This window comes from Schistocerca gregaria, chromosome 2 (assembly GCF_023897955.1).
Source record: "Schistocerca gregaria isolate iqSchGreg1 chromosome 2, iqSchGreg1.2, whole genome shotgun sequence".
NCBI lineage: Eukaryota > Metazoa > Arthropoda > Insecta > Orthoptera > Acrididae > Schistocerca > Schistocerca gregaria.
This window is the reverse complement of record NC_064921.1, coordinates 106,328,183-106,351,910: the sequence shown is the minus strand read 5'-3', so window position 1 is coordinate 106,351,910 and position 23,728 is coordinate 106,328,183.

Genomic DNA, 23,728 nt, shown 5'->3' with positions numbered 1-23,728 from the left:
GGAGGTGTTGAATAGGATTGGGGAGAAGAGAAGTTTGTTGCACAACTTGACTAGAAGAAGGGATCGGTTGGTAGGACATGTTTTGAGGCATCAAGGGGTCACCAATTTAGTACTGGAGGGCAGCGTAGAGGGTAAAAAACGTAGAGGGAGACCAAGAGATGAATACACCAAGCAGATTCGGAAGGATGTAGGTTGCAGTAGGTACTAGGAGATGAAGAAGCTTGCACAGGATAGAGTAGCACGGAGAGCTGCATCAAACCAGTCTCAGGACTGAAGACCACAACAACAACAACATAGAGCTATCGAAAACGACATACACATCGTGAACACTAACTCAGTTTATCGCGTATTGACGCATCAGTTTCAGTGACAGCTAACACCTGCAGTGTGCCAACGAGGAGTGTGTAGAGGAACCACTGTAACGCAATGTGCAGGGGAGTTTAGGAACAAAATGGTCAGCGACGAGCGAGATGCTGTTGACTGACTTAATAACACAACTGGAAAACCTAAACACTTTGCGAGCTTGGAGCGGTAATAGAAATGCGGTGATACGTAGAACGCTTCAGATGAATATCGGCGCCTGCTGAAAATCCATAAACCTCAGCGGAATGGTCTTCTTATGGATATTTTTATGTTCCCCGACAGATCCGACTGGGGAGAGAAAAAAGCGAGAGCGATGGGCGGCCAGCGCACTTCGGAAATGGGGAGCCGTCACATACGTCGTGGAATTGCCCGGCTCGTATTCATGGCGGAGATAACACCTCGAAATTTATTTATTACGCATGCGTAACGCACCGTCCGTAGGGCGTATAAAGAAGAGGGGCGGGACACGGCGGCGTGGCTCACCAGGGGCAGAAATCAGTCGGCAGCGGCCGCCATTCCAGCCGAAGCCGGCAGCAGGTAGCTGGAGACACCAGGGGTCGCCCAAAAGCTGCAGTCGAGGACCGCGAGAAATAACGTGTGAAGTCATCTAACGTGGTTAATTGTTGCCTTTGGCACCTGGAACACGAAAAATCATCCTGTGATTTGCTGTATGAGGATTGTGAAAAATTGGTCAATGTTTCTCCATTCCTCACACAAAACCGTTCCATTTCCTTGCTATTTATTAGAAGAAAAAATCAGTACACTATGTGACCAAAGTATCTGGACACGCCTTGATACGAGAGAGCGCACTTCTCGATAGATTTTACGCTCGCCTATCATCGCTCTAAGATTCTATGACTTTTCTAGCAGAGCGAGACACGACACAGCCGAGGAAAATGATTTAAGCAAGGAGAAGGAAGCTGTCGACTGCAATGACTATGGCCAGTTTTCCTCGTGCGTGCTGGCTGGTCACAACACCGAGAGTCGGATTGGCATTCTAGGCTTGGATCTACATTGGTGTTGATTTTTAAGCGGCGCCGATTCTAAAAAATGTTCAAATGTGTGTGAAATCGTATGTGACTCAATTGCTAAGGTCATCAGTCCCTACGCTTACACACTAATTAACCTAAATTATTCTAAGGAGAAACACACACACCCATGCCCGAGGGAGGAGTCGAACCTCTGCCGGGACCAGCCGCACAGTCCATGACTGCAACGCCCGAGACCGCTCGGCTAATCCCGCGCAGCGTGCCGCTTCTCTCACAAGGAGAAGGCACCTACTCGTCATCACCGAATTCTTCCAGATTTATGTTACATGTAGGGCGTAGTGCGACAAGAAAGTGCCCCACGTGTAAACTCCAAATGGCCAAGTGTTTAGGAAATAAAAGGAATTTTGATACGGATCTATCACCATGTCGACGTTATCAATTGCCCCTGTGAAATTGTGGCTAGGAAGCGGTGTTTGGCTAGGCGGTAAGAGCTCGGATTCGCATTTATAGGGTCGCATGTTCGAGGCTGTCCGATGGCAAATATTTTTGTGCTCCTTGGCAATGCGTACGCTACTGACATCATAATTAAGCGCAACATAATAAAGGTTATTTCATTAATTTATATAGGTACAAAAAGTATAGGCGTAGGATGAAATGCGGGTTTATTATGACGTCAGCAGTGTACGCATTACCAAGGAGCACAAAAATATTTGCCCCTGGGTGAAGTCGAACCTGCGCCCCATTCATTACCAATCCGTTCTCTTACCCCTTTTTTTAAATCATGTTTTTGTCAGTATTGTTCGTTGCGTTTGTTCTGGGCGGATGTCCCATGACACCCCTTGAAGTTCATGGTTCACCCATTTACTCAGTTTTTTATTACAGAGGGAAGCTAGCCCTCTGACCGAACACGTTGAGGCACTGTGCCGGCATTTTTTTTTTTTTCGTCATCAGACAATGCATTTGCTCGGGGTGGACGTTCTTAGGACCTTCTTGAAGTTCATCGTTGATCCGTTCACTCACTTCTTTATTACAGAAGACAGCTAACACTGTAACCTAACACGATGAGCTACAGTGCAGGCTGCCGCTGAGCACATTGTCACAGGGAAAACTGATAAGGTGCACATGGTGCCAGATCCATATCAAAATTTCTTTGTATTTCCTAAGCGCTTAGCCATCTGAAGTGCCCACATTTGGCACTTTCATGGCCCATCACGCCCTACATCGACCATGAATTTGGACGAATTCGGCGATGACGAGTAGGTGTCCTCTCCCTATCAGAAAGCAAAGCACCTTGGAAAAATGAATCTTGGTCAACACCTGTGATGAATGTGAACGGCTTCTCAGTAAGTGAAGATTGCATGGTGAAAAATGTATAAACTTTACACTCCCTGTTGGTCTAAGGTGGTTAAAGAGACTGATTTTTAATGTTTGGCACGTCAGACATTTGTACTTTCCATCACCAGAGTGACTTCAATATCGTGTGTATAAGCTGTTAAGGCAAAAACTTAATACTGGACTTCAGCTAGCACGATAGTACTGTTTTCCTCTGGCTCAAGTTAATAAGACTTACGAGTACTAACTAGATACACTGATCATCCAGGACATTACAACCACCTACCTAATAACCGGTATGTCCATCATTGGCAAGTATAACAGCGGCGGCGCGTCGTGTCATGGAAGCAATGAGGCTTTAGCAGGTCGCTGAAGGCAGCTGGCACCACATCTGAGCACGCAAGTCACACGGTTCCCGTAAATTCTGGGCAGGGGAGCGATGAACTCTGAAGCCACGTTCAATCACATCCCAGTTGTATTCGATCGGCTTCAGATCTGGTAAGCTGGGGGCCCAGCATATCAATTGGAACTCGCCACTCTGTTAATCGAACCACTACATCACACTCCTGCCCCTGTGACATAGCCCGTTATCTTCCTGAAAAATGCCACTGCCGTCAGGAAACATGATCGTCAGGAAGGGGTGTGCATGGTCTACAATCAGTATACGGCACTCCTTGGTCGTCATGGTGCCTTGCACGAGCTCCACTGTATCCCTGGATGCCCACGTGAATGTTCCCCATAGCATAATGGAGCCGCCGAAGCTTGTCTCCGATCCGCAATACAGGTGTCAAGGAGCTGTTGCCCTGGAAGATGACGGATTCTCGACTTCCCATCAGCATAATGTAGACGTTTCAGGGTTTATCAAACCAAGCAACGCTCTGCCACTGCACCAACGTCCTGAGCCGACGTCCGCAGCTCGTGGTCTAGTGGCTAGCGTTGCCGCCTCTGGATCACGGTGTCCCGGGTTCGATTCCCAACCGGGTGGGGGATATTCTCTGCCCGGGGATTGAATGTTTGTGTTGTCCCCATCATTTCAATATCATTCGTAATAGTGACTAGATAGGACTGTGAAAAAAATTGGACTGTGTAAAAAAAGTGGAACTCTGTATGGGCGCTGATGACCGCGCAATCGAACGCGCCACAAACCAAACACCATCATCATCATCATCGTCCTGAGCCGATGATCACGTGCCCATTTCAGTAGTAGTTGCCAATGTCGTGGCGTTAACAGTGGCACATGCATTGGTTCTCGGCTGCGGAGGCCCATCACTTGAAGTATTCGGTGCACTGTGTGTTCAGTCACACTTGCATTCGGCCCAGCTTTACAGTCTGATGTTAGTTCCACCACAGTTCGCCCTCTCTCCTGTTTTACCAATCTGCCCAGTCTACGACGTCAGACATCTGTAATGAGGGGTGGACGGCCAATCCCAGGACGTCTGGAAGTGCTTTCACCTTGGTGTCACCACGTGTTGAAGACACTTACCTGGCACTCCTCGAACACCCGACAAGCCGTGCAGTTTCCGAAATGCTCGTTCCGAGCCTCAGGGCCATCACAAAGTGCCCACCGTCAAACTCAGATAGATCGCGCGTCTCCACAATTCTACAAACGAAAAGCGCTCTCACTGATACTACGCAGGCTGTGCTTGTGTCAGTCCTCGCCATGCGACGCTGCTACCGCCTGGACGGGTTTGTATCGATAATAGGTCGGTGGTCATAATATTCCGGCTTGTAAATGTGTATGGTCTTACCTGGGTTTGGCAACTTAATTCTAAAGAGTTTAATAGTCTATATTTTAAGCGTATTTTTAATTGTGTGTCTTATCTGTCGTTGGCCTTTAGTTTAAAAATGTTAAAAGAGGCCAATTTGTGTTTCCGCAGGCAGGCAAGATCCACAGACCTGTTCACTCTGCTGTACCGGGGAACAAGTTGCGCTATCAGTGATAAGTGACTAATTAGTATATCTTTTCGAAGGGATTTTCACTGCAGCTCATTTATCATAATGCCTGAAGTAGCAAACTGAACAAAACAGACTTAAAGGACGTTGAGGAGAAATTAGGATTTGGGGAACATACACAAAACAGAACGCATGTGTTGCAGGGCAAAGGCTGTTGCGTATATATGAGGCAGCTTCAAATAATTCGGTAGGTGACCCGCAATACAAATTGCATAAAGAGTTACTAAACATTGATTCGGGAATCTTGACTATGTTACGGAGCAGCAATTTCCTCACTCCATAAATATTTTTAAAGGAGCAAGGATTTAGTGGCTGACAAGTGTGTGGAAATATGTGGTAATGACTTAACGCCATTTAGCAGCTTCCTAAATTTAGGGCAAACTTTTGCGGTTGGTAGGAGAGTCAACACCGTGCTACTAGAGGAGGCCGAGAGCCATGCGATGTAGCTCACGCAGGCTGGCGTGAAGTCTGGAACAGGACAAGGAAATTGGAATTTAGAAACAACGGACGTAGCTGGTGGAATACTTAACTTTAATCCATTAATGATGAACGTCGGTCTTGACGGTACATGATTCACAATATCAATAGTAACTGATAATGGTGCCTTGCTAGGTCGTAGCAAATGACGTAGCTGAAGGCTATGCTAAACTATCGTCTCGACAAATGAGAGCGTATTTTGTCAGTGAACCATCGCTAGCAAAGTCGGTTGTACCACTGGGGCGAGTGCTAGGAAGTCTCTCTAGACCTGCCGTGTGGCGGCGCTCGGTCTGCAATCCCTGATAGTGGCGACACGTGGGTCCGACGTATACTACCGGACCGCGGCCGATTTAAAGGCTACCACCTAGCAAGTGTGGTGTCTGACGGTGACACCACATTCCTCCCCCGCAAATCGGCGTACGGTTGCGGCATAAGGCTTCCGCCCGCCGTGGGGAGGACCCCTTGTTGACGTATGCGACGAGGTTCTGAGCCTAACAACATAGGAGGCTGTGTCACCCGCACCCTGCCATTCGGACCGCGGGCTAGGAAACGCCTGAAAACCTGCTCCAGGGTGCACGCCAACATGCGGTGTATGCGCCCGTAGAGAGACAGGAGAGGCCGAAGGGTCGACCTCCATCGGGCCGGGGCACCCGACGGGCGAAGACGACAGCATACAATTCTGATTGTACATAAACAGTAAGAGGCACGCCGCAAAATTGGGCATATGGACCGGAGCGGCAAGAGTTCTATGTCGGAGGACAACTGGTCACGGGAAGCGATCGGCGGCGCGTGATCCAGGGAGGCGCCCGGCGGTTGCAGCGACGCGTCCACTGCGGGCGTCGCCGGCGGGAGAACAGGCGGCAGCGGTGGTGGCGGCGGCGCGTCGCCATAGGGCAAAATGGAAGGCACCGTCGGTAACACCTGGGGCTGAGGCGAGCCAGTAGGTGGGTCCCCAGGGCGCTGACCGGACGGCACCGTCGCTGAAAGCAGACGGCGAGCGACAGATCCCGTGCGACGACAGAGGCGCAGCTGATTGAGATGCCGACGCACCTCACCAGAGGCCCCCAAAACCAGATACATAGCGCGGCCGAGGCAGCGAAGAATGCGCTTTTCGAGCCAACGCCGTGAACCTCGATAGTGGCGATAGTAGACGACGTCACCTGGAGCAAAAGCAGGTGTCTGCCGCTGCACAGGAACCTGATGCGGCGGATGTAGCAAAGACATCAAGGTTCGATGATGACGACCGTGGAGCAACTCAGCCGGCGAGCGACCATCTCGGGGCTGAGAGCGATACGAGCACAAAAAGAGCAATAACGCGTCCTCCCGAGAATGCGACTCTTTCAACTTCAACATCTGTGACTTGAAAGTCCTGACCAATCGTTCAGCGGCACCGTTTGACTGTGGCGAAAACGGCGCGGGCGTCAGATGTTGAATACCATTGGCCTTGCAGAATGACTGAAATTCTGCGGACATGAATTGTGGGCCATTGTCGGAAACAATAGTCTGTGGAAGACCTTCAATGCAAAAGATAATGGATAACGCTTGGATGGTGGCAGATGACGTCGTGGAAGGCATCCGGACAACAAAAGGAAAATTACTGAATGAATCCACCATAACCAACCATCGAGCATTCGAGAATGGACCAGCAAAATCGATGTGTAAGCGTTGCCAAGGGGAAGTGGCTTTTGGCCATGCAAAGAATTGCCGCGGTGGTGCTGATTGTTGTTCGGCACACATCAAGAAGAGCACATATTCGTAATCGCGGCATCGATGTCGAACCAAGTACAGTGCTGACGAACAAGTTGTTTCGTTCTCACTATGCCCTAATGTCCTAGGTGGAGAAGCTGTAAGACAGAGGACTCTAACGAACATGGTACCACGACCCTGGACTGATCATTATCAGAACGCAACAACAAAACACCACGTCGTACAAAAAGTCTCTCCTTGTGAGCAAAAAGTTGGCGAACCAACGAGTCCCCGATCCGTGACTTTGGCAAGGGCCATTGCGTAGCAACAAAACGCAGAACGGGAGCAAGGACAGGGTCGGCAGCTGTGGCTGTAGCTACGCGACGAAAATCAATCGGAAACGATTCGACCACGTCTTCGGTTTCCGCATCAATGAAAATGCAAGCAAGTTCGGAGGAATCGAATGCCCTATCCTCAGCAACAGGCAAGCGGGACAACGCATCGGCGTTTCCGTGCTTAGCAGTGGACCGATACAAGATATCGTAGACCAGCGAATGAATTTCTGCGCTGTACGCGGAGGTACAGGCTTGATCGGATGAAAAAGCAGTGTCAAAGGTTTGTGGTCTGTGATGATGGTAAGTGACGACCATACAAGAAATCATGAAACTTTGTAACACCAAATACGAGAGCCAATGCTTCTTTCTCGATCTGTGAATAATTTCTTTGAGCAGACGAGAGCAATTTGGACGCAAAGGCAATAGGGCGATCGTGCGATACATCTTTGCGGGCAAGCACAGCACCGATCCCGAAATCCGATGCATCCACAATCAACAAGAGGGGCTTCTGGGGATCGAATTGCGAAAGGCAAGTATTGGAAAGCAACGCCGATTACAACCGGCGAAAGGCGCGGTCGGATTCCGTCGTCCACACGAACGGAACACCCTTACGGCGTAAGCGATGAAGCGGAGCTGAAATGGAAGAGGCATGCGGCACATACCAGCACACTCTGTAGCTGCTTTAAATTCTGCGGCGAAGGCTAGTCTTGTATGGCACGGAGGTGCGTTGGACTGGGATGTATGCCTTGGGCATTGAGTACATGTCTCAAGTATGGCAAGTCCCGAGCAGAAAACACACATTTGTCCTTCCGCAAGCGAAGACCATTTTGTTGCAAGACTTGGAATAATGTTCTGAGATTGGCCAAATGTTCTTCTTCCGTCTTTCCGGAGATCACAATATCGTCCAGATAATTTGCTGCAGTAGGGACCGACGCACAAACAGTTTGTAGATATTGCTGAAACAATGAAGGGGCGGATGCACACCCGAATGGCAGTCGTTTGAATCGATACAAACCAAGATGTGTGTTAACCACCAAAACGCTCTGGGATTCTTCGTCCACCGGTATTTGCAAGTACGCATCTGCGAGATCCAACTTAGAAAAATATTTACCCGCGCACAGTTTGTCAAAAAGATCTTCCGGGCGGGGTAAAGGAAAAGTTGCAATCACTAGTTGTGGATTCACTGTTGCCTTGAAGTCCACACAAAGTCTCAACTTTCCGGGAGGTTTTGGCAAAATTACTAAGGGTGATGCCCAGAGAGAAGCCTGCACACGTTCAATTACACCTTGTGATTCCAAATCGTGTAATGTTTTTGCGACTTCATCACGCAATGCGTGGGGAACATTGCGCGCTCTGAAAAATTTCGGTTGCGCGTTTACTTTCAGTTCAAAATGTACTTTATAGGTCGTAGCGCAACCGAGCCCCGGTGCAAAAATGTCTGCAAATTCTTCACATAGACGAGAAACACTGTCTGAAGGCATAGTCTGGTTCACTGATAGGACCTGATTTACTATAGACTAGTTAACAACGGAAATAAATCGAAACCAAACAAGTTCACTGCAGAAGAAGAACGAAGGACGTAAAATGACACAAGTTTTGTTTGTCCTTTGTATGAGGAGACTGCACTGTCCTAACACAGGGATATATTGACCGGAATAGCTAGATAACTTAACATTTGCGGCACGCAACGGAGGTGTGCCCAGCAGTTTGTAAATGTCTTGATTGATCAGTGAGCCGGTCGCGGTGGTCTACCGGTTCTAGGCGCTCAGCCCGGAACCGCGCGACTGCTACGGTCGCAGGTTCGAATCCTGCCTCGGGCATGGATGTGTGTTATGTCCTTAGGTCAGTTTGGTTTAAGTAGTTCTAAGTTCTAGGGAACTCATGACCACAGTTGTTAAGTCCCATAGTGCTCAGAGCCATTGATTGATCAGTGAAACTGCAGCTCCGGTATCGAGCTGGAATGGTATCACTTTGCCGTTAGTGTCCAAGTCTACAAAAAGTTTATTGTCCTGCTGACGACAAGAGCGACTGTCTCGTGCAACGTGAACTGACACTGGTATATAAGCACTTGCGACTTGACGGGAGTTCCGGCGATGTCGACGCACACTATTTTTGGGACGAACACAGTCACTGGTAGAGAGAGCGGCACTGGGCGGAATGGAACAAACTACATGAATTTCCATGGGCGAAGTTTCGCGAGCCTGAGTATCCTTGGGCGATTCCGATTCCTGCGCGAAGCAAAGGGCCTGGAACGGTTTTGAGCTTCCGATCTGAGCTTTTTCTGGCAAACACTTTGAACATTTCCTTTTTTATTGCAATAAAATCAAATAGATTGGCGTGACGGGCAATTCTCACGCGAATGTTTAGTAGCACATCGTGGGCATGATTTGATCACTGCAATTGCGTGCCGGCGCGGCACACGTGGCTTAGAGCCTGGCGGCAGCGGCGCAGCCGGGCGCGAGGGCTGTGTATTGCTCCGTGCAGCTCGCCCGGCGGGCCGGTTAACCTGACACACAGCTGTCGAAGTTTCAAATGATTCCTGAGCAAAGTCAAGTGTGTCCTGCCGATTCAATATGTCCATCACTTGTTGAAGGGAGAGATTTACAAGTTTCAAAATCTGTTCCCTTATACGAACATCAGAAACGTTCTGTGCCATCGCATCACGCACCATAGTATCTGAATAAGGGAGTCCACATTGACACTCAAAAGCACAATCCCTAGTCAGGCCTTGCAAGGTTGCAACCCACTCCCGATTAGTCTGACCTGCCGTACGTTTTATACGAAAGAAGGTATACCGTTTGGCAACTACATTGACTGATTCCTTGAAATATGCATCTAATGCAGACAAAATTTCTTCGTAGGACAGAGTTGCTACGACGCGTCGGGGAAATAATTTGACTGTCACACGGTACGTGGTCACCCCGACAGAAAATAACGGAAAAGGCTGCCGCTCGTTACCTTGAATTCTGTAGGCGGTGAGATGGAATCCAAATTGGCGGGACCACTCCGTCCAGCTTTCCAGTGCAGCATCAAAAGGTCGAAAAGTTGCTGCAACAGTGTGTTGTGGCTGCGTTAGCGGTGAAGAGGCGGCTGCCGCATCGTTTTGCATTGCACGTTGACCCTGGACGAGATGTCCAAGGGCATCCAGTAACGCCTGCGTCTGCTGATTTTGTAAGCGATAAAATTCGGACAGTACATCTGGAGATTGTGGCGAAGCCATTACACAAGGAAACCAGGGCAATATCGATAAGAACGCAGTTGTGCCTCGTCGCCAATGTTGTGGTTGGCAGGAGAGCCAACGCCGTGTTACTAGAAGAGGCCGAAAGGCACGCGATGTAGCTCACGCAGGCTGGCGTGCGGTCTGGAACATGACAAGGAAATTAGAATTTAGAAACAACGGACGTAGCTGGTGGAATACTTAACTTTAATCCATTAATGATGAACGTCGGTCTTGACGGTACATGATTCACAATATCAATAGTAACTGATTATGGCGCCTTGCTGGGTCGTAGCAAATGACGTAGTTGAAGGCTATGCTAAACTATCGTCTTGGTTTTTTTGTCAGTGAACCATCGCTAGCAAAGTCTGTTGTACCACTGGGGCGAGTGCTAGGAAGTCTCTCTAGACCTGCCATGTGGCAGCTCTCGGTCTGCAATCCCTGATAGTGGCGACACGCGGGTCCGACGCATACTACCAGACCGCGGCCGATTTAAAGGCTACCACGTAGCAAGTGTGGTGTCTGGCGGTGACACCACACAAACGTTGACTGAAATAGGAAAAAATATGGCTCAATGGATATTAAAATCCATATACTGGTAGTATGAAAGATAGGGTGAAGAAAACGTGGTGTGAAACAAAAGCTTCTTCTTTCATATATGTACTTTGCAGATTAACATAACATGAAAAACGAACTTTGTGTCGTTTGCACGATTTTGTGGCCTACAGTGGCACAAAATGTGATACTAAGGTACCTTCTTCAACTTCCTTGTAACCTGTTTAGCTCGAGCATAGCTTGGCTTGGATGAGAGTAAAGCAGCCTGCCCATTCTGCTGATAACGTGCGGCAGCCTGCCGGGCTGGCTAACAGAGAAGCATGGGTAAGCTAAAAGCGGAATGTGTAACCTCTGCTGTAATTACAGTTTTGAGGGTTTTGCTGGTAGGCCATTTCAACCACAGTTAAACTGATGTTACTGCGCCGAATAAGCTCGTGTAAGTGTATTGGTAGAGAGTCAGGAAAATTGTAAATCTGAATTGTCACCAATAAGCACCACCGAAGTTAAGCGCTGTCTGGCTGGGCTATCACTTGGATGAGTGACCGTCCGGCCTGCAGAGAGTTGTTGGCAAGCGGGTCGCACTCAGTCCTTGTGAGGCAGACTGAGGAGCTACTTGATTGAGAAGTAGCGGCTCCGGTCACGAAAACTGACAACTGCTGGGAGATTGGTGTGCTGGCGACACGCCCTAACATATCTGCATCCAGTGACGCCTATAGTCTGAGGGTGACACGGCGGTCGATCAGTACCGTTAGCGTCTTCTGAGACCTGTTCCGACGGAGCGAGAGAGAATATAAATTGCATTGCCTTCGTGTTCCTGATCGCCTTCTGCTACTTCAATTTTCGTTCTTTTTTTAATTTTCCCTAGTTACTTTAAATAAAGGTTATCTAATAATCTTTCGACTTGCAAATTTTGGAACTGTGCGTTAAAAATTTGGAATTTTCTTCAGTAATTTTAAAAAAGCTTATCTTTCGATCTTTGGATTTAAATTTTTTCGTAACTCTCTTTTAAATAATTATCAATAATAGGTTGTGCGACATTCCCGACAAATAAATTTATCTCTGGCAGTTTCCATTTCATCTCTAGCTTTTCTCTCTCGTCCCTCCTTATCATCCGCATCTAACTGGGAACTGAACAAAAGACGAAGATAATGACAAGACACAGAATCCATGAACGTAGAAAATCGCCGACCCGCCCAGGAAGCGAACCCAGTTCCCTACGGCTACCTCAGGGCTACCGAGGTATACAAAATGTGTCGGTCAAGAAATGTCACAGACTTCGAACGTAGACTAGACGCTGGATGCCACCCGAGTAACAATCTATCAGGGACATTACAGCCCTTATAAATCCGCACAGGTCGACTGTTGGTGATGTGACTGTCAAGCGGAAAAGCGAAGGAAGAGTCACAGTTAAAGTAAGACTAGGCACTCATCATGTCCTATCGGCCAAGACCCATTGAGCATTACAAGGGTGGTGGCACGAAATCGCATGGAGTCGTCAGAAGCGTCATTAGTGAGTTTCAAAAATGTACCAGCGATCGAGCTAGCACGAAGACTGCGCGTAGGGAGTGATAAAGAATGAGTTGAAATGGTCGAGCAGCTCCTCATATACCTCACGTTTCTGTAGTCAGTGGTAAGCGATGCCTCAGATAGTGTAAAGAGCAACAGCACTGGACATATGGATTACTGGGTATCGGTGGTTAGGTATGATGGAGCATGCTATACCCTGTGACAATCAGGCAGAACGGTTTGAGTTCAACGCTGAAATACTGATTATTTAAAAATCTACCTGAGGTATACTACAATCCTGGATATTCACGTAGCTTCTCTGAAGGTTCAAGTTACATCGTGTGTGGCTCATGATTAAAGTAAATTATCGTTTTATCGTGATCCCGTGAAGATGCGTAACGTCGCATGTTTACAAAAGTCTAGAGCGGTTGTCCGTTACTGTTTGCTGTCGTCCAATATTGCTATAGTTCCACAATTATTGACTCACTATACAAAGGAATAAGTAGCGTCTAACAGTAATGACCAGTGAAAAGGATTTTGTACATCAGTTTTGTATCCAAGAAGTTTTACACGACAAATTTGTTCTGCAAAATCTTCTCAGTGTTCACTTCTTGTCCTCTACACAGTCGGCAAATATAAGCCACAGTTAAATTAACGTTTATACCTATTCCAATATAACAACAAAGTGCAGACCACTCTGTTGCTCTACAGAAGGAAATAAAAGAAATTCTGTGTAAGATATTGCTTACGTCTGAAGGTCGTAAATCCAACAATAAAAATTCACTTTGGAAGTCACCTGCTGCCTTCGTGTTAGATCGACTGCTTGGATCCAGTTAATATATTCTTCTTGGTGTTCGCATTTTTTGCAGTACTTGGAGTAGTGAAACTGAAACCTATATGTGCAGCAACTGTTCTCCATTAACATTTTCCATATCGTGTATCTGACATCGTCTACCGCAATCTCCTTCAAGTATGGATCACATTTTTCCTTTAGTCGGTTTTCCTTTTTTATAACGATAACTTCTCATTCGAAAAGGAACAGAGCCTTAAAATATATTATCAAAGAATATTAGTTCATAAGATATAAATTCATTCAAGGGTGCAAATCTGCCCGTTAGTCCCTATGTAAATTTGTCTCCTATCCATCTTGTTATTTTAACTTAACCGCTAAGCTTCACTCATGAAGTGATTAATCAGTAAAACAGATCGAATTACTACAAAATATCAGTCTAACGCGATAATCCATGATGAATCATGGCTGTCGGAAGTGACAGCCTCTATTACCATCATCATCATCATAATCATCACCTCCTGCAAGTATTAGGCCTCGCCTGTCATATCAACTTATTGATATTAATCTACTCCTTCCATATGATTTTCAGTCTCCCTGAATTTTGTTCGCTCGGTGGGTTTTTATTTGCACTGTTTTTTTTTGTTTTGTTTTTTTTTTTAAATTCTCCATTGCACTTATGACCTCCTTCCAATTCCATCTTTTTCCATTTAGACACATCAATCCTCATTTTTGTCTTGTTTCTGTATTTTGCATTCGGTTTTGTCTTGTGTATCCTCCTCCATGTCCGAGAAATTCCCGGACGTAGATTCTCAGTGTACTTCTTTTTGTTGTCATCCAGAGTTCGCTTCCATTTAGTATAACTGGAAGTGGAAATGTGAATGTACTGAACATCAATGACTTCTTCATATTGTGATATATTGTATCTTAAGTATTTAACATTTGTTACTTCCTCTACCGCTTTGCCGTTAATTACAATGAAGACTTTCGAGCTAATCATGTCATCAATACAGCCCCTTCCTCTCCCGTATCGTTGGCGCTCTTCTTATAAGCTGACTTGACAAAATTTCGCGGTTTCTTTTTTGTAATAATTTTGGGTATAACATTTCGCCGTTTCTTTTTTGTAATGATTTTGGGTATACCTCGGAAGCTGTAATAAGTAAACTTATTCCACGACATATTTCACACTTTGACCAGTCTCCGCTCTTGATTGTAGGGAGTATAACTGTGCGCTTTCACTGCAGTTGGATGTGTTTGTCTCTCCAACAGATGTTTATAACTACTGTAAATCGTGTTATCATTTTATCTTTCAGATATTTAAGTAATTCAACATTAACAGTATCGCTTCCAGAGGCTTTGTCTTTTTTTTTTATCTGCTTTAACGTTGCAGTACGTCTTCCTACTCTATACTATACACTCCAATATTTACTTCTCTGTCTGCTCTTACTTCTTCAAAAATGGCTCTGAGCACTATGGGACTCAACTGCTGTGGTCATCAGTCCCCTAGAACTTAGAACTACTTAAACCTAACTAACCTAAGGACATCACACACATCCATGCCCGAGGCAGGATTCGAACCTGCGTCAGTAGCAGTCGCACGGTTCCGGACTGCCCCTTACTTCTTCCATTATAGTCGACACACATCTTAATAGTATACCAGACACTGTTCTTCCTGTGTTATCTTGCTTATTGCTGTGTCTCTGATTGTTAAGATATTTGTTCAATTGTGTGTGAAATCTTATGGAACGTAACTGCTAAAGTCATCAGTCCCTAAGCTTACACACTACTTAACCTAAATTATGCTAAGGACAAACACACACACCCATGCCCGAGGGAGGACTCGAACCTCCGCCGGGACCAGCCACACAGTCCATGACTGCGGCGCCTTAGACCGCTCGCCTTGTTAAGATGTTTCAACACTTGTAAGTGGACATCTGATGCTCGTGTATGGCTGTATCAGAGTTAGAGAGGTAAGTTTCCCTGTTGATCTTTTCTGATAATTTGTTTAGCCTTCTCTGACAGTTGTTTATATACTCTTTGTTCTATGGTATTTGGTTTTTATTTCATTTTCTTCAAAATTTCTAAAGTCTAAATTCTCTTCTTCTATGGTTTATTTTCTTTCTTGGTTCCGCAGAGTCGAAGTGCTTCTTCAGCTACTTTTTCAAAAATGTTTATCTTATTCTTCCATTCCTCGTCAGTTGCGTCAAATGATTCATACGAACGTTCTGTTGTCCACTTCTGGCAGAAGATACGTTTTCCTACATTTGCGCTGAGTTCCATTTGTTTTCGTTTCACCACTTAGTAAATGTATTTCAGAAATCACCAAGCACTGATCGCTGTATATGTAATTTACTACACACACGGGTGCCGTTCGTGGTCAAATACAAAAGCGGAACCTGCAGACCTGGCTAGCATACGCATTATGTTCAGGCAGGCATCTCTGCGGGGATTTCATATTATTGTATTTAAATTGCTTGCTGATTCTCATCCTTCTGTAAGCTACGAAATAATGCAAAACACCCCCATTTCTATTAGCGAAGTTTCTTTCTGTTTTCTATCACATTATGTAATGGTCCATAATCAGTTTTGGTGCTAACGTCTCCAGCAGTGTTGACGTAGTGTGTATTGTAAATGGTTGTAAAACTTTTCTGTCCTTCCTACCTTCTTCCGACACAAATGCACTTACTACCAAGAGATTTAATGTACTCATTTCGAATCTTGCAGATAACGGATATATTTTTCCATCTCTTCGTCATTAATATTTCCATCAGAACCGCTCCATTTCTTACATAACTGCATTGTATATCTAAAGTTTTTTTCTTGGTTTCTGCACTTACAGCAATATCTATCTTGCTAGTGATTTGGGCTGTGATGGTTGAAGTAGAGAGGATATGACAAGAAAACCGTTTCAGAAGCAGAGAAGTTTATTAACACTGAATAAAGAAGTGTCAGAAAATTTTTTCTGAAGGCATTTGTAAGGAGTGGAGCCATTTATAGAGGTGAAACATGCACGATTAACAGTTCAGAGCCGGCCGGTGTGACCGAGCGGTTCTACGCTCTTCAGTCTGGAACCGCGCTACCGCCTCGAATATGGATATGTGTGATGTACTTAGGTTAGTTAGGTTTAAGTAGTTCTAAGTTCTAGGGGACTGATGACCTCAGACGTTAAGTCCCATAGTGCTCAGAGCCATTTGAACCATTTTTGAACAGTTCAGCCAAGAAGATAAAGTAGCTTTTAAGATGTGGTGCTACGGAAGATTGCTGAAGATTAGGTGGGTAGATGACATAACTAATGAAGAGGCACTGAACAGAATAGGGGAAAAAAGAAATTTGTGGAAAACCTGATTAGAATATGGGATTGTTGGTAAGACACATTCTGAGACATTAAGGGATCACAAATTTAGTGTTGGAGGGAAGGGTGGGGTCTAAAAATAGTAGATGGAAACCGAGAGATGAATACAGCAAGCAGATTCAGAAGGATGCATGTTGTAGTGGCTACCCGGAGATGAAGTGTCTTGCACAGGACGGAGTAGCATGGACAGCTGCCTCGAATCTGTCATCGGGCAGAAGGCCACAACAACACCATAAGCACTAAGTTGTTAGTGTGTAAATTACTCACCTGAAGAAATAACAGAGAAGATTGTCCACCTCAATAATGACTCGCTCGTCTAACATTGGCATCTTTGTAGCTGTACGATTCTTCTTGCTTAGAAAGCGGTGCACTACTAAGAATATTACTTGAACTATGACATCATGTCGACCAATCCCTGTACCACACTTGCCCTGGATAACAACAAGTTATTTTAGTCTTATTATAGTAAATTTTCATGTCAGTCTGTACGTTGAAAAATACACTCCTGGAAATGGAAAAAAGAACACATTGACACCGGTGTGTCAGACCCACCATACTTGCTCCGGACACTGCGAGAGGGCTGTACAAGCAATGATCACACACACGGCACAGCGGACACACCAGGAACCGCGGTGTTGGCCGTCGAATGACGCTAGCTGCGCAGCATTTGTGCACCGCCGCCGTCAGTGTCAGCCAGTTTGCCGTGGCATACGGAGCTCCATCGCAGTCTTTAACACTGGTAGCATGCCGCGACAGCGTGGACGTGAACCGTATGTGCAGTTGACGGACTTTGAGCGAGGGCGTATAGTGGGCATGCAGGAGGCCGGGTGGACGTACCGCCGAATTGCTCAACACGTGGGGCGTGAGGTCTCCACAGTACATCGATGTTGTCGCCAGTGGTCGGCGGATGGTGCACATGCCCGTCGACCTGGGACCGGACCGCAGCGACGCACGGATGCACGCCAAGACCGTAGGATCCTACGCAGTGCCGTAGGGGACCGCACCGCCAATTCCCAGCAAATTAGGGACACTGTTGCTCCTGGGGTATCGGCGAGGACCATTCGCAACCGTCTCCATGAAGCTGGGCTACGGTCCCGCACACCGTTAGGCCGTCTTCCGCTCACGCCCCAACATCGTGCAGCCCGCCTCCAGTGGTGTCGCGACAGGCGTGAATTGAGGGACGAATGGAGACGTGTCGTCTTCAGCGTTGAGAGTCGCTTCTGCCTTGGTGCAAATGATGGTCGTATGCGTGTTTGGCGCCGTGCAGGTGAGAGTCACAATCAGGACTGCATACGACCGAGGCACACAGGGCCAACACCCGGCATCATGGTGTGGGGAGCGATCTCCTACACTGGCCGTACACCTCTGGTGATCGTCGAGGGGACACTGAATAGTGCACAGTACATCCAAACCGTCATCGAACCCATCGTTCTACCATTCCTAGACCGTCAAGGGAACTTGCTGTTCCAACAGGACAATGCACGTCCGCATGTATCTCGTGCCACCCAACGTGCTCTAGAAGGTGTAAGTCAACTACCCTGGCCAGCAAGATCTCCGGATCTGTCCCCCATTGAGCATGTTTGGGACTGGATGAAGCGTCGTCTCACGCGGTCTGCACGTCCAGCACGAACGCTGGTCCAACTGAGGCGCCAGGTGGAAATGGCATGGCAAGCCGTTCCACAGGACTACATCCAGCATCTCTACGATCGTCTCCATGGGAGAATAGCAGCCTGCATTGCTGCGAAAGGTGGATATACACTGTACTAGTGCCGACATTGTGCATACTCTGTTGCCTGTGTCTATGTGCCTGTGGTTCTGTCAGTGTGATCATGTGATGTATCTGACCCCAGGAATGTGTCAATAAAGTTTCCCCTTCCTGGGACAATGAATTCACGGTGTTCTTATTTCAATTTCCAGGAGTGTATATGAACTACAAGCACACAATACACTGTGCACCAATAAACTGAGCATCAATATTTGCAGCATAATTTTTATACTAGCCCTTGGTAGGAAAGATCAGTCGTCAACGAGATTATTAGAGATAAAGCACACTCTCGGATATGATAAGGATGTGGAACAAGTCGACCGTATCCTTTTGAAAGACGCCATCGCACAATTAGCGGCAGTAGATTTAGGGAAACCGTGGAAAACTGAAAATCGTTCAAATGGCTCTGAGCACTATGCGACCTAACTTCTAAAGTCATCAGTACCCCGGCTTGGTAGCAGAGGTAAAACCCGTTCGTGTCAAATCACCGTAGTTAAGCACTGTCGGTCTTGGCTAGCATTTGAATGCATGACCGTTCGGATCTGCCGAGTGATTTTCGCAAGCTGGTTGCACTCAGCCGTTGTTAGGCCAACTGAGGAGTTACTCAACTGAGAAGTAGCGATTCCGGTCACGAAAGCTAACAACAGCCGGGACAGCGGTATGCTGACCACACAACCCTCCATACCCGCTTCCAGCGACTTCTGTCGACTGAGGATGAAGCGGTGGCCGGTCGGTAGCGTTGGGCCTTCCGAGGCCTGTTCAGATGCAGAGAGTTTCTGTATCCACGACAAGTATGAAGGACTGCATGATTGTCAACAAAAATGAAGTGTGTGGCCTGAAATTTTATACTACGTTGCTAAACAGTTACAAAATACTATCAATATGTCATATAAGAAAGGAAAGTGGCGGAGAGTGGATCAGAAATCATACTGCAGTTCCCACTTGCTGCATACGTCACCGAGACGTAAGCTTCCTAGGTGGACGCTCAATTTATTCAGCGGATTTGCCCGTCAGAAAGTTCTGACACCGGCGAGATGTGGTGAAAGTGAAAGGCTGCCAGATTAAACTGCTAGAGCCGTCGAAAAGGTATTAAACCGCTGTGCGTCCGTGGTGTGCTGAGAGCCAGCGGATTATAAACAGAAGCATTTCCGCGGCCACCACACGTGGCGAGCCCTGAGAACTTTTCAAAGCGCTGTCATTCCGCACACAGAGTCGCTCACATACTTGTGCTGTGGCCGAGCTCCACCGCAGTCCACACACACGAACGAGACAACTCGGGAAAGAATGACGTCAGATTTTCCAGAATCAGCGTTAAAAATCCAATGAGGATTATGTAAATCCCGATTTTACTCTTGCTTACTCTGTTTCATATCGTATGCAGCTGTCACGTAAAAACGTGCCGATGTTCGTAGTCTTCCTGATGCCACCTGTGACAAGCCAGTGAGGTTCGTGGAGCAATCCTGTCACCTTCCACTAATACAGTGACTCAGCACCACTTCGATATCCACTTCAGACGCTGTTCCAGATTCATCTCTTTGAGGTTTGTCAGCGCAGTCAACAGTGTTATAACCAGAGCTGCTGTTATCTGCGACTCTGGAAACAATTTTGTCTAAAGTTCACGATATTACACTGAACATCTAAAACTCAGTTAGAATGAATCTGACTTTAGTAACTGCATATAAGTACCTGGTAATCAAAAAGTCACTATAAACTTGAAAATTTCACTATAAACTTGAAAATTTAATAAATCACGGAATAATGTAGATAGAGAGGTACAAATTGACACACATGCTTGGAATGACATGGGGTTTTATTAGAACCTATAAAACACAAAAGTTAAAAATGTCCGTCAGATGCCGCTTCATCTGATCAGAATAGCAATAATTAGCATAACAAAGTAAGACAAAGCAAAGATAATGTTCTTCACAGGAAATGCTCAATATGTCCACCATCATTCCTCAACAATAGCTGTAGTCCAGAAATAATTTAGGAACAGCATTGTAAAGCATGTTCGAATTTATGGTGAGGCATTCGAGTCGGATGTTGTCTTTCAGCATAACTAGATATGTCGGTCGATCACGATACACTCGCGACTTCAGGTGACCCCAAAGCCAATAATCGCACGGACTGAGGTCTGGGGACTTGGGAGGCCAAGCATGACGAAAGTGGCGGCTGAGGACATGATCATCACCAAACTACGCGCGCAAGAGATAACAGTATGGGGTGGAGCGTCATTCTGCATAAGCATCGTACGTTCCAGCCAAGCTGGGGATGATGCGATTCTGTAACATATCGGCGTACCTCTCACCCGTCACGGTAGCAGTTACAAAACCAGAATCACGCATTTCTTCGAAGAAAAAAAGCCCGATAACGGTAGATGTGGTAAATCCAACCCATACCGTGACTTTCTGGTCCTGCAATGGAGTTTCCACGACAGTTCTAGGATTTTCGGTAGCCCAAATTTTGCAGTTGTGGGCGTTAACAGACCCTCGGAGCGTGAAATGAGCTTCGTCGGTCCACAACACGTTACTCAACCAATCGTCATCTTCCGCCATCTTTTGAAACGCCCACACCGCAAATGCCCTCTGCTTCACTAAATCGCCAGGTAACAGTTCATGATGCTGATGGATTTTGTACAGATGGCATCGGAGAGTACGCACTCTCTACTTAATGACTGGTATATATTCACCAAATTTTAATTTCTTCTCAAACTCCTTTAAGTTTGGTTTGTTCATTTTTCTGGTTCTACTGTTGAAATAGTTGAGCTGTAGTGAAACTACCAACACAAGCATATACCTAGCTATTGACGTTGGATTGATAACCAACCATTTGTCAGGTACAACGAACTGAACAGGTCCCGTGAAGCTTACCATGCACAAACCGAAGTCGGCCTGCTTTAACAACTGTGCTTCAGTCCACAGGCACTCTTGTATCTACGGTGCAGCACGTTGAGCTGGTTTAATGATTACGGCGAAGATAGAGACGGGCAGGGGGGGGGGGGGAGGAATATTTCTATAAATGTTCAAATGTGTGTGGTGGCTCTGAGCACTATGGGACTTAACATCTAAGGTCACCAGTCCCCTAGTCCTTAGAACTACTTAAACCTAACTAACCTAAGGACAGCACATACATCCATGCCCGAGGCAGGATTTGAACCTGCGATCGTAGCGGTCGCACGGTTCCAGACTGAAGCGCCTAGAAGCACTCGGCCACACTGGCCGGCAATGTTTGTGAAATCTTATTGGATTTAACTGCTAAAGTCATCAGTCCCTAAGCTAACACAGTACTTAAACTAAATTATCCTAAGGACAAAGACACACACCCATGCCCGAGAGAGGACTCGAACCTCCGCCGGAACCAGCCGCACAGTCCATGACTGCAGCGTCTAGACCGCTCGGCGAATATTTCTACACCTCTGTCCTATAGCACTGCTATAATCTCCCCACTCCCTCCTCCTACCCCCCCCCCCCCCCCCCCCCCCCCCCCCGTCCACCGTCTGCCACAGGGCAGCTGCCCTATGTATAAATGGCGGAAATTCAATTTTTTGCATGATTTTGTCTCACTCCCGTGGTAGTAGGGCTGTTGTCCTAAGTGTAAATTGGCGGGAAATTCAAAAATTCAAGATGGCGCATTGCCATGCTCACTTAGAATGTAGGAACAGGCTCTGTAACGTAAGAACACCAGATGGCCGACCTGAAATACTGACACTGGCTCTATCATGTGACAGTCCGAGACCTGGGATCCTGACACTGGCTCTAAGAGATCATTATCATATCCTTCCTATGTTTAGTCACGAGTTCCGGTTTCTCCATCATCCATCCATAGAGGTCTGCCTAGGTTCTCTCTTCCCACTCGGCCGATAATTAACTTTTTTTGCATCCTTTTTTCTGTCATTCACTCAAAATGACCCTTCCATTTCATTATATTCTCTTCAACCATGTCATTGACTGAAAATTTTTAAATCTGATCTCATTGTTTCATTCCTTATTTTATCCATTTTATTACGGCCCCCATACATATCTCTTGAACTTGAATGACTTCCGAATGCAACTTTTGAAACACTGGCACTCTGGCGTGGAATTTTCTGAGACAAAGGATGTTTCCTTCCCCCGGAATGTCCAGGCCAGTCTGATGGACACAGTATGTCCTACATAACATTCACTCAGTACAGTTACTGCAAACTCCTTACCCCGTACAGCATCGTAAGGTAAAGTCCAAACTGAATGGTGTGTATTAGTAGCAAATGCGTCTTTATTTAAAAACACAGCCAGAGGAGGGAAAGGGCCCCACCATCCCGCCCCAGCAACCCCCCATTCAATTTCGCATACGCTCCGCCGTAGTATCAGCCTAAAGTCTCGCAGTCGCTTGCGGCCCGAGCCTCTGTCGCCGCGTCGCCCCGGGTCGGACAGTAGGCTGATGTGCTTCGCTGTCAGCCGCAGGGGTCGCCGTGCCACTTAAGACATAGGAGTTCCGAGTTAAAATGACGCGGAACATGAAAAATGCAGGCAGCGCACTTGTGCCTTAACCCAAATGACAGGTACTCAAATTCGCCAAGTCGAAAATGACGTAGGTCACACACGTACATTCTGCTTGGAAACTGCAAAATCAAGAAAATGCACATTTGTCCTCCTGATCGTGGTCACACCTGTGGGGTCTAAAGCCAACAAAATAACTGTACTTAAAAATTAGAAAAAAGCTGTGTGTGTAATGTATGTGGCTAATATGCCAGGAGTGAAATAGCCAATCACCCTAATGCTGTTATTTTTTCTCTGTTATTATTTCATCCCGCCTCAACCCATATGGGCTGTCAGCGCTAGAGGCAACAGTTCTTCAGCCAACTGACAAAAAATCTAAATGAGATGAAAGAACAATAAATACAAACGTGAGATATTTACAATGAGTTAAAAAGTTTTTAAAAGTAAAAAATAAATGGACTTTTTATATAAAATTAGACATGACTTCCTTCGCTCTTCGTTACAAAGAGTTGTAATAAAAGTAAATGTCAGAAACACGATAAGATTTTAAGAAAACAATAGTGCAGAACACTGGTGTCTAAATGAAGACCTTCACTGGCACTAAAGCTGGAAGGACCTGCTCTGGGGTAGACAGCCAGTTGTTGAAGGGGGAAGGTCGGTTGTTGAGGAGTGATGCCGTAGAAGTGGCTGTTTGGATACAAGAGAGGTTGAAGTAGAGATGGTATTAGTGACGCTAACACTTGCTGAGGAAAAGGGGCCTATAGAAAGAAGGGTGGAAAGGGAGAAAATGGAGGGTAGGGAAAATATGGAGAAAGGAGAGTGAGGGATATCTGAAGAGGTGGAACAAGTGAGATGGATATAAAGTTTATATGAGGGGTAAATGTTGGGACGGTGTTCATGATCTGGAAGGTGGAGACGTTTGAAACTCGTCTG